The 17,589-nt window shown below is 41.7% G+C and overlaps 1 protein-coding gene across 3 annotated transcripts in view; it reads left to right on the top strand.

Moving 5' to 3' along the window:
• PDE7B (phosphodiesterase 7B) overlaps nt 1–17,589 on the top strand; it is a 358,034-nt gene that overhangs the window by 291,249 nt on the left and 49,196 nt on the right. The gene's annotated exons all lie outside the window — the stretch shown is intronic.

Genomic DNA, 17,589 nt, shown 5'->3' with positions numbered 1-17,589 from the left:
TTATTTAAGATATATGTAAGAAAAATGAATTAATTTGATTTAAGGAAAAATATTGGTGCTAGCATTGAGGAGCAGTGGATTAAGCTGCAGACTGGGAGGCCCACATCGCATATCAGAGTACCAGTTTGAGTCCCACCTCTGCTTCCAATACAGCTTCCCACTAATGCACCTGGGAAACAGCAGATGACAACCAAATGCTTGGGCCATTGCCACCCATGTGGGAGACCTGGATGGAATTCCTGGCTCCCGGCTTCAGACTGCCCAGCCCTGGCTGTTGGAAGCACTTGGAATGTGAACTAGTTAATTAAATCGTGAAAGCAGCCATGGATGATATACAAATGAATGAGGGTTACTGTGTTCTAATAAAGTTTAAAAAAAAAAAAAAGATGTTAACTAAATGGTGGAGGGAAATATGGTAAAAACCATAATCAAGGCAAATGGATGACTGAAGTTGGGGGAACTCTGGCCTTAGTCCTGCTGGGAGCCATGGGACTCAGCCAATACAGAGTTCTCCCAAGGTCTTCCAATGCTTCAGACAGGAGTCTGTCACTTTGACCAGCTAAGTTTGCACCCAGTGTAATCACTGTTAACCCTCTCAGACCCAACACCTCCTTTCCATAACACCTATTTTATAAAATCCCCTTTAGGACTTTATATAAAGTCTTCAACAGGAATCCACAGTCTACTTATGGACCTAAGTTCAGAAAAGTCAATATAAGACCCTAGGTTGTAAAGCAGACATACAAGAAAAGGAATCTATGACTTAAATAATGTGTTTCCCATGGGGAAATGCTTGGGCATAACCGTCCTAGAAGACACAGTGACAAGGTCACTTATTGTACTTATGAGCAGAGTCCCTATGACTGTGACAGCTACTAGTACAGGACATAGTGTGTTATGTTGGAAACACAATCAAATGTCATCCGCAGCCTTTCCTGAGATGGAGAACAAGTCCTGGAAAAGTCTTGTCCAGTCCTCTGGTCCCTACCCTCACCCCACCCCAACTTTTGCCTTCTTCCCTTAACTTGCATGGTAGGTTGCATTCCTGGAAAGGGAATGTTAAAATTGTGCAAAACTACTTTGCACTCATAAGAGCAAAGAAATAGGGGCCAGCGCTGTGGTGCAGTGCGTTAAAGCCCTGGCCTGAAGCGCCGGCATCCCATATGGGCACCAGTTCTAGTCCTAGCTGCTCCTCTTCAGATCTAGCTCTCTGCTATCGCCTGGGATAGCAGTGGAGGATGGCCCAAGTGCTTGGGCCCCTGCACACACATGGGAGATCCGGAAGAAGCTCCTGGCTCCTGGCTTCCGATTGGCGCAGCTCCGGCCATTGCAGCCACCTGGGGAGTAAACCAGCGGACGGAAGACCTTTCTCTCTCTCTCTCTCTCTCTCTCTCTCTCTCTCTGCCTCTCCTCTCTCTGTGTAACTCTGACTTTCAAATAAATAAATAAATATCTTTCCCTCCACAAACTTAAAAAAAAAGAAACAGAGTAGGCTACAAGTTCAGATCATGATAAACAGGGTGGTGTGTCACCTACATGAATACCTGAACAGTCATTGCAAAGTTGAAGGAGATGCAGGATGGCTCTTTGAAGTGTAGAACAGTCCCACACATGTGAGGACATCTCACATCCCAGGCTCCCCTCCACTAAATTCCATTCTGACCCATTCCATCATTTCTGCCACCGTGAAGGTCCCCAACTTTTCCCAAATGCCTCCTAAGGAGGCTTCCCACATTGAACTCATAAACCCCAATGGCATTCTTGGGTTTATTTCTGTCTTCAACCATGTCATTAAGCTGCTTTGGGCTTTTGTATTTATTAGCAGTAAATTTTGAATCTGAAGTGACTTAAACATAAAAGATGAGCTCCACACTTCTAAACTAATATAATAGCGCTCTATTTTATTATCACAGAAGTTTCATAGTTAACATCTTATTAACACTAAAGTTTCTCTTTTGACTTAAAGCAGGTTATAAAAGTAAGTATTCTTAAAGTAAATTTTTAGAAAGCTTGGTTGCTATTCAGAAAAATATTCCAGAGTTAGGGGCTCCTGAAAGAACCTGATTCAGAATCACTAGAAATATGGCTACTGAAATCAGATACTTTTAAAATTATCCAAACCTCTCAAGGCAGGAAATTTTGACAGCATCACTTTCAAAGCAGATTCTTGGCATAATGTTGAGCGGGCTTTGACCAAATCATGCTGAGAAATTTGCAACTGCAGCGTTCACTTGACTGCACAAGAAAGAGAGAAAAAAACATAATGAAAACTTTCCAGGGTGAAGGACCTTAAACTTCACTGAACTTCTGAACTTTACACCCTGTTGTGATCCTTCTGACACTTTGAAGAATACTTCTGGATGGTCTCCAGACAGCACGCTCCTCACTCTTCGTTCTCCAACAGTATGAAATCTGTCAGCCCCACCAGGTCACCAGGAGGGCAGGCTGCCACTTGTCATTACTGAGAGGCCGCCACTCCAGGACCCCCAAAAGACTCGGGGGCCTTGCTTTTTACCAAGAGCTGAGACCTGGCCTTTTAAGACTGATTTCCACTCATTCGGGATGCTGGCTTAGCACGTATGTGTGAATCAAATATGACCTGTACAAGTTATCAGAGGGATGATTGGACACCCATCCCTTTAATTCTTATCAGAAAACAGACAATCCAAACCCAGTAATGGGGTTCTAGCTGCCAAGATTGGAAGCTTAAAACACTGGCCTCAGCTCAAGATAGAAACTGATTTTTTTTAATTACTTCTATTACAGGTGACAAAGAAACAGTGTCAGTGAATGAAAGACATAGGAACTGTTTTAAATACCTGTTCCACTTGTTCTAAGTTTCTCACTGAGTTTCTTAACCTTTTGATATTCTGTTTCTCTGCCTATAAACCTGGAGTAATGATAAGTGTTATTAGCTCAAGTTATCTCGTTGTACAAACTCAGACCCTTAAGCAAAACTACCAGATCAATAAAGTTTCCCTCTGAGGTTCACAGTTTCTTTATTCATTGCTTTGTGCTAAGTACTAGGGATTAAAAGGTGAACAAGACATAGCCTCTGCCCTTAAGAAACGAACAGTGCAGTGGATGAGAAAGACAGGTGAACACAGCAATTCTGATAAACATGAGTAACCGCTTTGCTGAGGGAGGTAGCTGTGAGCGCCCAGCTCCAAACACCAACCACTTGGGAAGATTCTGTACACAATCACCATCTTTTTCCTCTCTGTCCACCCCACCTTCCAGCTCTCCAAAGTTTAAACTCTTCCTTCTGCCCCCACTGTCATCAGAACCTATCCGTCTGGCCCTCTCTACCTAACTGCACACTAAGCTGAAGTGTTCACTGATTCCCTAAACAGAGCTTTCCAGATATTTGCACTCTGACTGGAGCTGTCCTGACACACATCACAAATCTTTTTTGGTGCATGCATTATGTGAGTTCATTTTGTTTCTTTTATCCAAACAACTGGCGAGTGGAAGAAGCAAGACCTGAACCCCGGTTGAGACCAGGTGTCCTTTCTTTGGGACTGCACTGGTTACTCCATCTTGCCATGTTTGAACATGCTCCCCAACGTTCACGTGCTGAAAACTTAATTCCCAGTACAACAGTGTCAAAAGGTGGCATCTTTATGAAATGATTACATCACAAAGGCGCTGCCCTTCTGAATCGATGAATGCTATTATTGCAGGTAGTGGGTGACTTCCCACCAGGGCAGGCTTCTGATCAAAGGATGGATGCGATGAATGCAGCCCTCTTTTTTGCTCTCTTACACACATTTCTCTTGCCCTCTGACCTTCTGCCATGCATGATCCAGCAGGAAGGCCCCTGCCAGGTGTGGACCCCTCAGCCGTGTGCTTACCATCCTCTAGAGCTGTTAAGAAATAAATATGTTTTCTTTATAAACTAGTCAGTCCATTACAACAGGAGAAATTGGACTAAGACACATCTCATCACAGTCTGTGGGTTCTACGGAGCTACACAGCCCCCTCTGGGAAAGACCCCACGTGGAGCAGGGGGACTGTGCTGGGGCTCACCTCTGTGGAGCTAGGACAAACACCAAGGTCAATGGCAGGGCTGTCAAGGCACCATAGCTGCTCTGGGAGGCCTGAACCCTGGAAGGATACTACTTAGTTACTCAGCCACACTTCCTGACTGCCATGAGGGCACTGGTGAAAAACGCAGGCTGCCCCCTGGGGCACTGCTTCCAGCTGTTACTGCCACAGAGAAGGAGGGGTGAGTGCCCTCCCTTGACAAGAGGCTGTCTGGGATAGAGACTTCATCATCCTCATTTTTGTTTTTGCATGGCCACCACCCAGCATCTTTTTTTTTTTTTTTTTGAGATTTATTTTATTTATTTGAAAGGCTGAATTACAGAGAGAGAGAAAGGGAGACAGAGGGAGAGAGAGAGAGTTTGCATCTGCTGGTTTATTCCCCAAATGGCCATAATGGCCAGGGATGTGCCTGACCACAGCCAGGAGCTTCTTCCAGGTCTCCCACATGGGTGCAGGGGCCCAAGGACTTGGGCCATCTTCTACCACTTTCCTAGGCACACTAGCAGGGAGTTGGATTGGAAGTATAGCAGCGGAGGCTTGAACTGGCACCCATATGGGATGCTGGCATTGCAGGCAGAGGCTCAACTCATTTCCCCACAATGCCGGCCCCCACCCAGGATCTGGGACAAATTCAAACCCTCAGTTAATCTTTGGAAAAGGGAAGGGAAGGGGCCCCCACTCTGGTGCAGAGGGTTATGCCACCGTCTGCAGCGTCAGCTGCTAACTTCCAACCCAGCTCCCTGCTCATGTGCCTGGGAAAACAGCAGAAGATGGCTCAAGTGCTTGGGCCCCTGCATCCACATGGGAGACCCAGAGGAAGCTCCAGGCTCCTGGCTTCCCTCTGGCCCAGCCTTGGTCATTGTGGCCATTTGGGGAGTGAACCAGCAGATGGAAGATCTCTCTCCTCTCTTTCTCTGTCTCTCCCTCTCTCTGTCTATTACTCTGATTTTCAAATAAATAAATAAAATCTTAAAAAGAGAGAGAGAGAAGGGAAAGGAAGCTATCGAGACCATTCAAGGACTATTCTTTTGGGTCTCTAAGTCCCCCGCTGAATTTACGCTACACCTGTCATGGCACTACTTCCCCTTCTTCAAGACTCAGAAATTGCCTTCTTCCTTCTGAGCAGTGCAGTGCAAGTGAGCCGGATGACAGCAGGCAAGAGAAACATCAGCAGGAACACTTCACGTCCTTCTTGGTGCATGTCTGTGCCACCTGACCATTATCCTTGGCCATGTGCATCCCCACGACTCCCCCTTGAGCAGCCTTCTCTATGATTTTAGCAGGTTATGTGTATAGTGATGGGTTGGTTGGTTTGTTTTTTCCAGTGGAGGAAGCTGGTTTTTAAAGCACTGTGATCTCTATTGTTTCTAGAATAGGAACTTTTTTCTGACCAACAACTGTATCCATGCCTTATTTGAAAGACAATGCAGGACCAGGTTCATTACCAGAGAAAATACAGCCTCACACATGGCAACTGTCAAACCCATGTGGGAGTCAGAGGCTGACACCAGAATTCCTTGTATTTCTTTTCAGAAGGCCTTGTGCTGGCACAGGGACCACCCCCAACTGGTGCTTGAATGGCCCTCTCCCTTCCTCATTCCCTTCTTAGTACTCTCTGCCTTCTCCCCCTCTCCACGCTGCCATAACCCCTCCCTCCCCCCCGCCGCCTGGAGGCACCATCTTGCCTCCAAGAGGCAAGTGAGTCCATCCACAGTGAGGGACAAAGTACACATCACCTCCTTGACAGTAGAACATCCATCAGACAAATGAACATTCTCTTGCTCATATTTTTGACCCCATATTATAATTTCTAGGCTTTTTTATACTGAAACTTGCCTTAGCCATGACAGCTAAACAAAGGCAGTGAAGAAAATAAAAAGCCCGTCCTACTGCCTTCCTCTGGGTAGTTGAGGGCACTCACACTGTCTTGCATGGTCTGTACGTACGAGGATCACAGTACCCTCCCAGAGTAGGTACTCACTGCATATCTGTTGGGATAGCCTTCCGCAGGGCTAAAGAACAGATAGATAGCCCCTCCGCTCCTCGGTGGCTTTCTCGTTCATCGACAGCTCCCAAAGAATATTACATATTTATTATATAACCATTCCCAACTAGAGCATTATTTCACATTATAAAGGGAGTTGAAAATGTTAAGAAAATACATAAAAAGAGATGTGTGTTTTCTAGAGGGAAAAAGAAGAGAATGCTCTTGGGCCATGTTAAACAGGTAAGATACTGCTCTGAGGCCACAGCGCTCTCAGTGGCTGTCCCTTCAGGTAGGATTTAGGTGACTTGACGGGTTGGCTCAAAAACAGTTAAATGCGAGGCCTGTGCACATCCTGTCAGAGTTTTATTTTGAGCAGCCTGTTTGCCCAAGTACCTCCCACTCTTTCCCTTCCCGACAAGCTACTGCTCTGCTCTATGTAGGTACACACACACACACACACACACACACACAGTGTTTCTCTTTTCCAAAGCTGGAGGCTCTAACCAATGTCTGAATTTCTCTGTGTAATAACATAATAATCAAATCACATTAAGTCAGTGTCAGAAAGACATGTGTTTTCAATTTTAAAATCCACAAGTGATTTATTATTCATTTCCTAATAGTCCATTTGTACACTTAGTGAAACAGGAAAGTTACATACATAAAATCATTCCAGATCTTACCATGAAGTTATTTTCTCGTTGTTTTTCAAGTTGTCTTTCAATATTAGCATTACAATGTTCCTTGCTTGGACCTTTCTGTTCCGTGATCCCAATTATAATCTTCAGCTTTTAAATAGTTTTTGTTTTTAAAAACACTCGTATTTATGAGTTAATATTGAAATACCCTTTTATTTATTTTTTTGCTCTACTTTTTGTTGTGGTAATAATTCATAAGGTGAGGTCTACACTCTTTAACAGATTTTTAAGTGCACCATGCAGTGTCGCTAACCATTAGTGTGGAGTTGGATAGCAAATCTCTAGGACATTTTCTTCTTGCATGAATGAAACTCTATACCCATTAAACAGCAGTTTTGTCTCTTCTCTTCCCCCAGCCCTTAGCAACCACCATTCTATCATCTGCTTCTATGCGTTTGGCTGCTGTGCTGTATTTTTTAAAGGAAGGACATTGAAATCCCTTGAGTACTAATGCATCCCCATACCCCAGAGAAAACGGAGCCTTGTGTTGTGCTGTGCGTGTCCCCTTCTTTTTGCCCTTTGCTGTAAGCAGTGGAGTATGATGAGCAGGACGCGTCTTCCAGATCAGACAGACCCAGGTTGCAATCCCTGTTCTGCTACTTACCAGTTGGGTGACTTTCGATACAATACTAAATGTTTCCAAACCCATTTCTTTATCTGTAAAATGTACCTGCTAATACCAACTTCACAATACTCACTTCTATGAAAATTAAATGGAATAAGTGTAAACCAGCTTCTTGGTGCTTAGTAGAATAGGTCAGGAATTTATGCAGTGGACTTTGCAGTAATCATCTAAAAAAACTCTTTCTTCTCTCTGATCTGTTTCAATGGGAAAATAAGTAGCTTTCCATGGTCTTGTAATGTCTAAATGGGACCTTGTCCCAGAGTGTCCTACACCTAGAGTTAACAGCTGTCATTATTAAGATGCCACCACAAGCCCAAATAGAGGCCATAAAAGACAAGTCTTGATGCAAATCTCAGATTCTCTGCTGAATTAACACTGTTTATTAACATTTAATACTTCAACCACATATAACAGCTCCTTGAATCAATTCATTATGTCAGAGAAGTCACTATGATAAAATATAATTCATGCAGCCTTTGTAACCGATAAAGAAAAATTTATTCATTTACAGTGTTTTCAGAGATAAAACCTCCTATCCAGGCTTTTTCCAATGGGTAAAGTTTGTACCAATCTACCAGTGTCCTAAAGAGCCACTCTTCAGTCATTCCCAAAACAATCCAACAAATTCAAAAAGGAAGTAGAAGTTCTTCTATCTAAGGGATTGCCCTTGTGTTAGATGAATGAATTTTACCTGCTCTGGATAATAAAATCAATTCAACAAGCACATATTAGTAGCTATCATGAGCCAGGTAATTTGTTCCATGAAGCAGGAATAGAGCTCACCCCTTCCTCAGTAATCACCTCATTCCCTTATTCCTTCTCTCAATAAAAATCCATTAAGCCAGACACCATAACAAATAACCTATGGCAATAGGGCTTACAGTAATACGCAGCATCTGCTACTGGGCAAGAGCCCACAGGGACCACCATGCCAACTGCGAAGTATGAGGAAAACTCACAGAAGCATCTGAGTGCATCTGACAAGGAGGTCAGGAGGAAATACTGAGGTGGTGCTGAAGGCTCAATGGTATTTCAACAGGCAAAGTTAGTGTTCAACTGGAAAGGAATGTGGGCATCCATATAGAAGCAGAAAACCATGGGGATCCGGGGGGGGGTAGGGAGGGCCTGCAAGAACAGAGAACTGCTTATCTGCAGGGGGCTTGCGGGAAATGAAAGTGGAACGATAAGTTGGCATCAAATCTTGGAGGGCCACAAATGCCAGAGTAAATACTATAGACTTAGTTAAGTAGACATTGGGGAGCCATGGGAGAATTTGGAGCAGAGAGCTGACATGGTAGGAGTTGTGCTGGAGGAATAAATCTGTCAGTGGTAGGTGAGATGGATTGCAGGGGGTGACTGGAGGTGATCCGAGGGTTAGTGCAATACCCAGGATAGGAGTGTGAACCAGCAGACAGATGAAAGGAGAGAAGCAAGCGTGCATTACTGCACACATCTGGAATTTTCGTAGCGAAATCTGACAGGCCAAGCATGTATCTCCAGATAAAAGACCACACTTATTTTAAATATATGCTGAGAACCGGGGAGTTAATGTAGCAGTCTTCAACCTCTGGAGACTTAAAATCAACCGAAAGTTTGGTCACCTCAATTTGCTCACCACAAACCATGGCCCTCGAATCTCCTGATTTGCTCAAACATTTCAAATTCTGAGAAGCAAAGGGTTCAATCAAACCACATTATGCCTGGAGCATATTTCTTCTTCAGGACTAAGAAAATTCGATCTGCTTCTTACTAATTCATTTCAATTTCATTCAGACTACGATTTTGAAAAGTGTTTCTATTACGTAGAGAAGCCCTAAGACCTTATTTTGGAAGACTTTTTCCTTCTTCCAAAAAGAAAGCAATTGTTTTCCAACCATCACTGGAACCCCAGAAGCTGTTGTCACAGGTCCATGGGTTCAAACAGGTTTTCTGATAGACAAAACAATAAGCTAAACATAGCTTATTTTGCCCATGCTGTGTGGTTGCAGTGAGCATTTTGGATCTCTTGAACACTATTTGAACCTGTTGCCTACCACTGTTGAAGAAGGTGTGGACCCAGACAACTGGCAAAGGAATTCATTCCCCTGTGTGACTCACAGTAGCCATGCTGGCTTCCTCTTCACTGTCAAGAACATGAAGGAAAAATGACAATTGAAAAAAATTGATAATATTATAAGTACATCCAGAGAAACGATTTTACCCTGTCTCAAAGAAGACTTTCCTCTTCCTCCTCCTCCTCCCACTCTGTGGCAGTGTTGAACAAAGCTCTTCTTCGGATGACAGCCATCAAGAAGTCGTGCGTGGTTTTCCCACACAGAAGAGCTAATGTCACGAGGCTTTAATGCGTTCTATTCAAGACCTGAGTTGCAAGAACGCGAATAACTTCTTAGCTTCTTTAAACTCAAATTGATTTCCCAACTTCAAATTAAATTTTAAGGTGACACCGTGTTTTAGTTTGGCTTGGGTTTCTTTTCTTCTTCTTTCTCTTTTCTTTGTCTTATTTGTGAGCCTCTCCTTTTTGCTCTTGGTGTTATGTTGTGTATTTTCACTTATTTGGATCTATTTATTTTTGAGTCACAATGGATTATTTCACTTTTCTATTAAATACTGAGCCCAGCAATACAGCAAGTGTCATTGATATTAAGGAATCTAACTTGTATTTGTATCTCAAGTAAATTGTTCAAGATTTTTTTAAAAAATCATTTTTGGCCGGCGCTGCGGCTCACTAGGCTAATCCTCTGCCTGCGGCGCCAGCATCTCGAGTTCTAGTCCCCGTCGGGGTGCTGGATTCTGTCCCAGTTGCCCCTCTTCTAGTCCAGCTTTCTGCTGTGGCCCGGGAGTGCAGTGGAAGATGGCCCAAGTGCTTGGGCCCTGCACCCCATGGGAGACCAGGAGAAGCACCTGGCTCCTGGCTTCGGATCAGCGCCGTGCGGCGGCCACAGCGCGCCGGCCACAGCGCGCCGGCCACAGCGGCCATTGGGGGGTGAACCAACGGAAAAGGAAGACCTTTCTCTCTGTCTCTCTCTCTCACCGTCCACTCTGCCTGTCAAAAAATTTTAAAAAAAAATTAATCATTTTTAATGACTCTTAAAAATATGCCCACACATGTGAAAAAATATCTCCACACTTGATGTTACAGCCCAAATAATGTATTTTTTGGTATCAGTTTCTGCCCACCATTTTCTAACTGTTGGAACTATACACTGGAAGAAATAAACAAATACAACCATTATGACCGCTGATGACTTCTGAGAAGATGGGGAGACAGAGTAGTTTGTTTTAAAAGGTTTTTTGGCAACTAGTTCCTTTTATGAATAAATGGAAACTTTAGTGTCTAGAAATGCTAGACTGTGAAAGGAGACTTAAATCTTGAAGTTACTAGAGTCAAGTCTAAATTATGAAATGTGCTAAAAACACACGAAAATGAATCGAAGTGTTTAATATGTTGAGCTAAGCACCACTCCTATGCAGAGACTGACATCTTTAGTGCCTCATTGAAAAGACTGGAAGTCCAGACTGGAAGCTCTGGAAATTCATCAGTACTGTTTGCTACATACAGCCTCTTTAAGTTTTCTATTTGTTTCTGAAAGTCATCTACTTAAAATTATTTTTGCAGCGTGACTGCAGCTTAGACTAGTTGGCTTGCATCTTAAAATCTTCATGTGTGCTTTCAAGAAAATTGGCATCCCAGAAAACTCCAATAAGTCCCAATTTTGCAAGAATCCTGAGCTAACAGTTTTAATAAGAGAGAAAGAGCAATGCTGAAAATCTGCTACTTGTACTTTAGGGCACTTTAATTCAAAATAATAATTGTTTTTCTCCTCTTCTCTAAACCTACATTATTTTAAAAATTGGAATTTCACCCTGATTCAGCCAGGGTTTGGCATGCGTGAACTTAGACTGAAGCACACACATCAGGAGAGGAATTTTGTTCCATCAACACATATTTCACACATATGACTTGCTGAATATTGTGGAAATTCAAAGAAAACTAGCAGGAATTTGGTCTCCGGGACCTTGTAGCCTAAGAAAGTCAGAGGTGTGAATAAGAGCAAACTTTGCCATCATACAGAGCATAATTGATTGTTAGGATGGACTTCAACAAAAGCAAAGGCAGTGGTGTGTGAACCCGAGACCTAGAACTCCATTTAAAGATTCATTGAGAAAAGGATTTCAACACCAAACATGTGAGTGTTAGTATTCTGCCTCTGATAAAGTGACTTATTATTCAAGAAAATTATTTGATGTTGATGTTTTTGTAAATTGAGGGAATTTATTCAAATTAAACCAACAAATGTTTTATTGCATTCCCATTATGTGTAAAATTATGCACTAGATACTAAGGGCTACAAAGTTTTCATAAGATGGTTTCTGATCTCCAGGTGTGATCAGCCATTTACACCAATAACTCTATGGTACAAGACAGATTAAACATTTCATAAGAGAAACTAACCAATGCTTACGGATAGTTGCTAACCCAGAAAGGAATTTCATTATAATTATGACCATGATCATGATCAGAGTACAGCATTTGCTAATAACACATTATCTAAGAAGGTCAGCTAGACTCCAGTTTATGTTTAGGTTTGTTTGTGGCCAGTTCTGCTCACTTCAACACAAAAGCTGGTTTTGTTTTCAGTAGCACCTGACTTACTTCTGTACAGTTTCGAATGGTTCAACTTCTGGAAACAGTTGATATAGAGTTTGTTTAGGGAACCAGGTCTATAGCTCACAGAAGCAAGCTCATCACATGGGTAGATTTATATTTTTTTTTAATCTCACATTCTTTATTTTAGGCTTAAGTTCTCTCCTAATACCAAAAGGTATCAGCCCCTATAAAGAGAATATGCCATAGAGAAGGTACTCAAAAAGGAAAATAATTTTTATTGACATTTTTTGCATTTAAACCAACCCCAACTTGTAAAATTTTTCAAGTACCATGCCAGCATTGCCAATACAAACTTCACATCCTAACTTTAGTGCTCAGGTAATGTAAAAAAAAAAGTGTTAATATGTACTATTTGTGATATTCATAAATGAATAAGTGAATAGAAAATGAATTTCACAGCTAGAGTTGATTCTTACACAGATCAGGCTGTGAAATCTACTGGAGCACCTTTGTATAACTATTCCAAATGAAAATTTGGGGGCATAAAACAATAAAAACCAAACAAAAAATGCACTAGTTAATGTCTTTAAATAATGATTTTTAATAATATAAACATCTTAAATAAGCCTAGAACTTCATGACTATGCACATTGTTAGGATTCCCTCCATTTTCCTAAGATGAATTTAGCTAACCTATCTGTAGACTCTTATATTGTGAAATCTAATTTCTGTGATTTCATGTGAAAGACAAACAAACAACCTTATAGGCTACACTCATTAACCTACAGACTACCATAGAAAGTATACAAAGATTATTAGCTAACTACATTTTATTTTATTTTTGAAGATCTATTTATTTGGAAGACTGAGTTAAAGAGAGAAGGAGAAGGACAGGGAGAGAGAGGGGGAGAGAGGAAGACAGAGAGAAAAAGAGAGAGAGAGAGAGAGATCTTTCATCTGCTGGTTCACTCCCCAAAATGTCCACAACAGGTGAGGCTGGGCCAGGCCGAAGTCAGGAGCCTGGAACTCCGTTTGGGTCTCAGTGGGTGGCAGGGGCCCAAATACATGGGCCATCTTCTGCTGGCCATGCATTAGTAGAGAAGAACTGGATTAGAAGTGGAACAGCTGGGACGCAAACTTTTGCTCTTCTGGGAAGCGCCTTCATCACAGGCAGCATCTTAACCCACTGCACCACAGGACCAGCCCCTATTTCGTTTCTTTGTTATCTGAGCCTATGCTCCCAAAATGCAAGACAAGTCAGGACTAGGGTGAAGAGAGAGGCTTGGACCTCAGGCTCAAAATGTTTAAAGGTATCAAATAACTGAGTAACCAAGACATATCATAAATTAATGTAATTATTTTTCAAAATCAAAATTAAGACTAAAATGTCAAAAATTTAAATAAAGAACAAAAGATGTGTGTATTCTGTCAAGTTGGTGGACTATTTTCTGTTTGACTACAGGGTGAAAATAAGTGATGGCCAAGAGAATCATGCTATTTTCTTCATTGGCTTAAAGTTAAAAATGAATCAAAACTTAATATTTCCAGCTCGTAGTATCATTAGTTCAGGAATATTTTAGACAAAGTTGTAAGTTCAGTGAATGGTAACCATTACTTCCTGTCATCTGCATTTGCCATATGTAACTTAATTGAAATGTCATTATCTTAACTATGGATCTGCTTAAAGTATCATACTACTTGGAAAGCTAAATGGAAGTTAAAAAGGCATAATCTGTAATTCCAATTTGCTATGTTTGTAGCATATTTCCATCATCCAGGGTTATCTTGTTTGCTTCTGATTCTATTATGTAAATACAAGCGTACTGGCAACTATAAGGCAATTTCCTTTCAGTGTTTTAAATCAGAGAACTTTCATGAATATTCAAAAAGAAATAGATCCTCACATGGACATTTCCTTTTAGATTTACCTTGTATATAATGCAGGAATAATTCATTTCACTTTTTTATTGAAGCCGTTTCAAAATACTCTCTTCCAATTTTTTTAAACTTTTTATTATAAAATAACTTCAAATTTATGGAAAATTTGCAAAAATAGAACATACATATACTCTGTCACCATATGTTCCAATTGCTACATTTTACAATATTTGCCTTACTGCTGTGTTTCTTTTTCTTAATCACTTAAGAATTTTTTGCATACAACATGCCCCTTCATCTCTAAATAGCTCAGTGTTCTAAGAACAAGGACATTCTTCTGTGTGACCACAGTTCAATTATCAAATTCAAGAAATTTATAGATATAATATTATCTCAAATGTAAGTCCATACTCAGATTTCACAAACTGTCCTAATAATGTCATTTACAGAAAGTTGAATCTGACCTAGGATCCAACGCAGAATCCTGTGTTGCATTTAGGGTACTATCTCTGGTATTCATTATTATGAAATAACACCTGACTCTATCTTTGTCTTTTGTGACATTGACATTTTTCTAAGAGTACAGGCTGATTGTTATGGAGAGTATCCTCTTTCTCGTGTTTCCTCTTTATTGGAGTCAGATGAGCATGTGGGACAGGAAGACTCCATGTGCAATGTGGTATCCTCAGTATATTACATTAGAAGTGCTTGATGCTTCTTTCTTCTGTTATTAGCGATGTTGACTTCGATTACTTAGTGAAACAAGGTGCCCCAGCTATAAATTTCTCCACTAAAAGACTACCCATTTCCCTGTCTCCGACTAATAATTCCTCTGTGGGGATATGCTTTAATAATATGCAATCTCCTTATGCTTTTTAGAGTTTAATTCAGTAATGTTAGTAACCATCAGTGGTCTTGGCCTGAATCAGTTTTTACTATGATGGCCACAAAATGTCAGTTTTCCAACTCTATTCTTTCTTCTACATTTATTGCTTTGCACACTGCAAGGGAGAGCTTTCTTTTCTCCTTATTCTCTACTTGCTTATCAACACTGTCTCATTGGTTCTTATTTCAGGCAATGATTTATATAATCTATCCTTCCATTATTCGTTTTGAGGCTCAAATTTTCCCATGTTTGCTCAGAGGGACTCCTGAAAATGATCTCTTCTGTTATTTTTAAGTGACCACATCCTATTTCAAGTTCTCCCTTATCTTCTGGCATAACAAGATGTCACAGCTCATCTGGTCCATTTCCTGTCCTGGTTTTAGAATTGCCCGTTTCACCAGGCAATCTGGTTCCTTTTAGCACGAATAAGTATTTAGAAAATGAAATCTGGGTGTTAGATGTTCTCATTGCTGCCAAGGTGGTGTTGCTGCACTTTGAAGTTATAGTGCATTTCCAACTGTGTCTACATTGTACCTGACCCATTAGCAGCATTTGGTCCTGATGAGCACACTTTCCTTCTTGCACGATCTTCAGTAGACCTCCAGGAAATGATGCTGTCTTGGTTTTCCTCCAGCTTCAGGAGATACTCTTTTCTTGGTCTCTTTTAACTTCCTCTGCTCTTCTCTGTTCCATTCTAAAGTTGAAGGCCTCCAGAACTCAGGCTTGTCTGTCTCATTCACATCTACAATTACTCCCTAGGTATCCTCAACAATTCTCAAATTTCTATCTAGCCCAGTCTTCTCCCTCAAGCTCTGGGTTTTATATCCCCTTATTTTTCCCTTGACATCTTTGCCTGGAGTTCCAGTCAACACCCAATGTTGCATATACAAATTGAACTACTCCAGACCTGGTCCACCTGCAACCTTTCCCATCTCAGGTGATGGAGGCTTCATCCTCCCAGAAACTTGGAGCTATCCAAAATATATTTAGAAGCCCAACATAACACCTCCCTCCACTGCTATCCCCATGACTTGAGCAGCCATCACCGTGCCTGGGTTATTGCAATAGTCTTTCAGCAGGCCCCACTGTATCAAACAGAAGCCACACTTGCTTCAAACAGAAGCCACACTGAGCATCCTTTACATGTAAGTGTGCTCGATTCACTCTTCCACTCAAAACTCTGCAGGGCTTGCCATGTCACTTTGAGTAAAGCCCAAGACCTTACAGTGGCCTACCTGCCACACCCCTGTACATTTGCAATGCCACTTTGCTGTGAGACCTCATCTCTCACACTCCCCTTTCTTCTTCTCCCCTCTACAATGAACTTACTCTGCTCAATCCATAAGCCAGCACCCCAGGCTTCTTTCAACCCTTGATAGTTATTCAAATCAGTCCCTCTGGACAGAAGATATTTCCCTAGATATATGCTATGCCAACTCCCTCATTTCCTTCAAGTTTTGACCAAATTATACGTACTCATGAGACCAATGCTGACTCCCCCCAACATAGAACTCCTGAAAACCTGTTCTTTGCTTGCCTTTTTTCCTTCACTACTTTTATTACCTTTTTTTAAGAAAATGTATTTTTAAGACATTTATTTATTTGAAAGGCAAATAAACATTTATTTATTTGAAAGGCAAAACAGAGACAGAGCGAGAGAGAGGTTTTCCATTCACTGATTCACTCCCCAGATGGCCACAGCAGCCAGTGCTAGGCCGATCTGAAGCCAGGAGCCACAAGCTTCTTCCAGGTCTCCTACATGGGTGCGGGGCCTAAGCACTTGAACCATCCTCTGCTGCTTTCCCAGGTGCATTAGCAGGAAGTGGAATTGGAAGTGGAGCAGACAGGACTCAAACCCATGCCTACATTGGATGCCTGGGCCACTGGCAGAGGCTTAACCCACTATGATACAATGCTTGCCCCACCTTTATCACTCTTTAGTACATTGAGTAATTTACTCATTTTTTGTGTGGATTGTTCATTGTCAATCTCTCTGCTGGAATATAAGTTCCATGAGGGTGGGAAGCTAGGCTTTGCTTGCTGAAGTATGTAGAACTACAACATCTAGAACAGTGCCTATCCAGGGTAGTCACTCAATTTCTCTGATGAATTAATGATCCACTTTATTACTTTGGTTTAATAAACTAATGGAAATAGGTGCAAACCCACCAGTAAAATGACATACAGCATTTTTAGCCTTGAAGTCTCCTGAACATAACATCAGCTGTACTCTGTTTATCTCTGCAGATACTCATGAACCCTTGATCCATTTTAAAATAAAAATAGTCTTAATCAGGTCGCGTTTCCAGAGAACAGTAGGTTTTGCCAGCCCTGAATTATGCCTTTGCATGCATAATACAGCCTAAGTCATCTCTGATTCTGGTCATTCACTGCCAGCAGAGAGTGCCAACTGTTTCCTCTGCTTCTGGCATGCATTGTGACTTTGAGTTTCATAGAGGGAAAGGGGAGATGGGAGAAGGGACGACAGAAACCAAAATTACTTTGCATATGAGCTGTTGGTTTTCCTACTAGACTGTTAAATTGACAGCAGATGTCACTCACTTGGCCCTAGAGGGAGTCGTAGAATTTCAGCCGGGATACAACACACCTTGATAGACATCCAGATAAGGTGCTTGGGGTATTTCTGGACAATCACCGCAGTGTCCGCAGTCATCTTTTAAAAGGTACGTGTGACATAAGCATTGAAACCTCTCTCTTGACGAGGTGAGGCTTCGTGGCTACCAGCACAAGAGAGTGCACTCCATTAGACAGCAAACATCCACTCTGCTAGATCGTTTCTGTGCTAAGATGATCTGTTCCTTCACCAGTGATGTCTCTGGGACATTAGGAAACCTTCTC

The sequence above is a fragment of the Oryctolagus cuniculus genome, chromosome 5 (genome assembly GCF_964237555.1).
Source record: "Oryctolagus cuniculus chromosome 5, mOryCun1.1, whole genome shotgun sequence".
Classification (NCBI taxonomy): Eukaryota; Metazoa; Chordata; class Mammalia; order Lagomorpha; family Leporidae; genus Oryctolagus; species Oryctolagus cuniculus.
The sequence above is the reverse complement of the archived record's forward strand: the minus strand, read 5'-3'. Positions and strand labels throughout refer to the sequence as shown.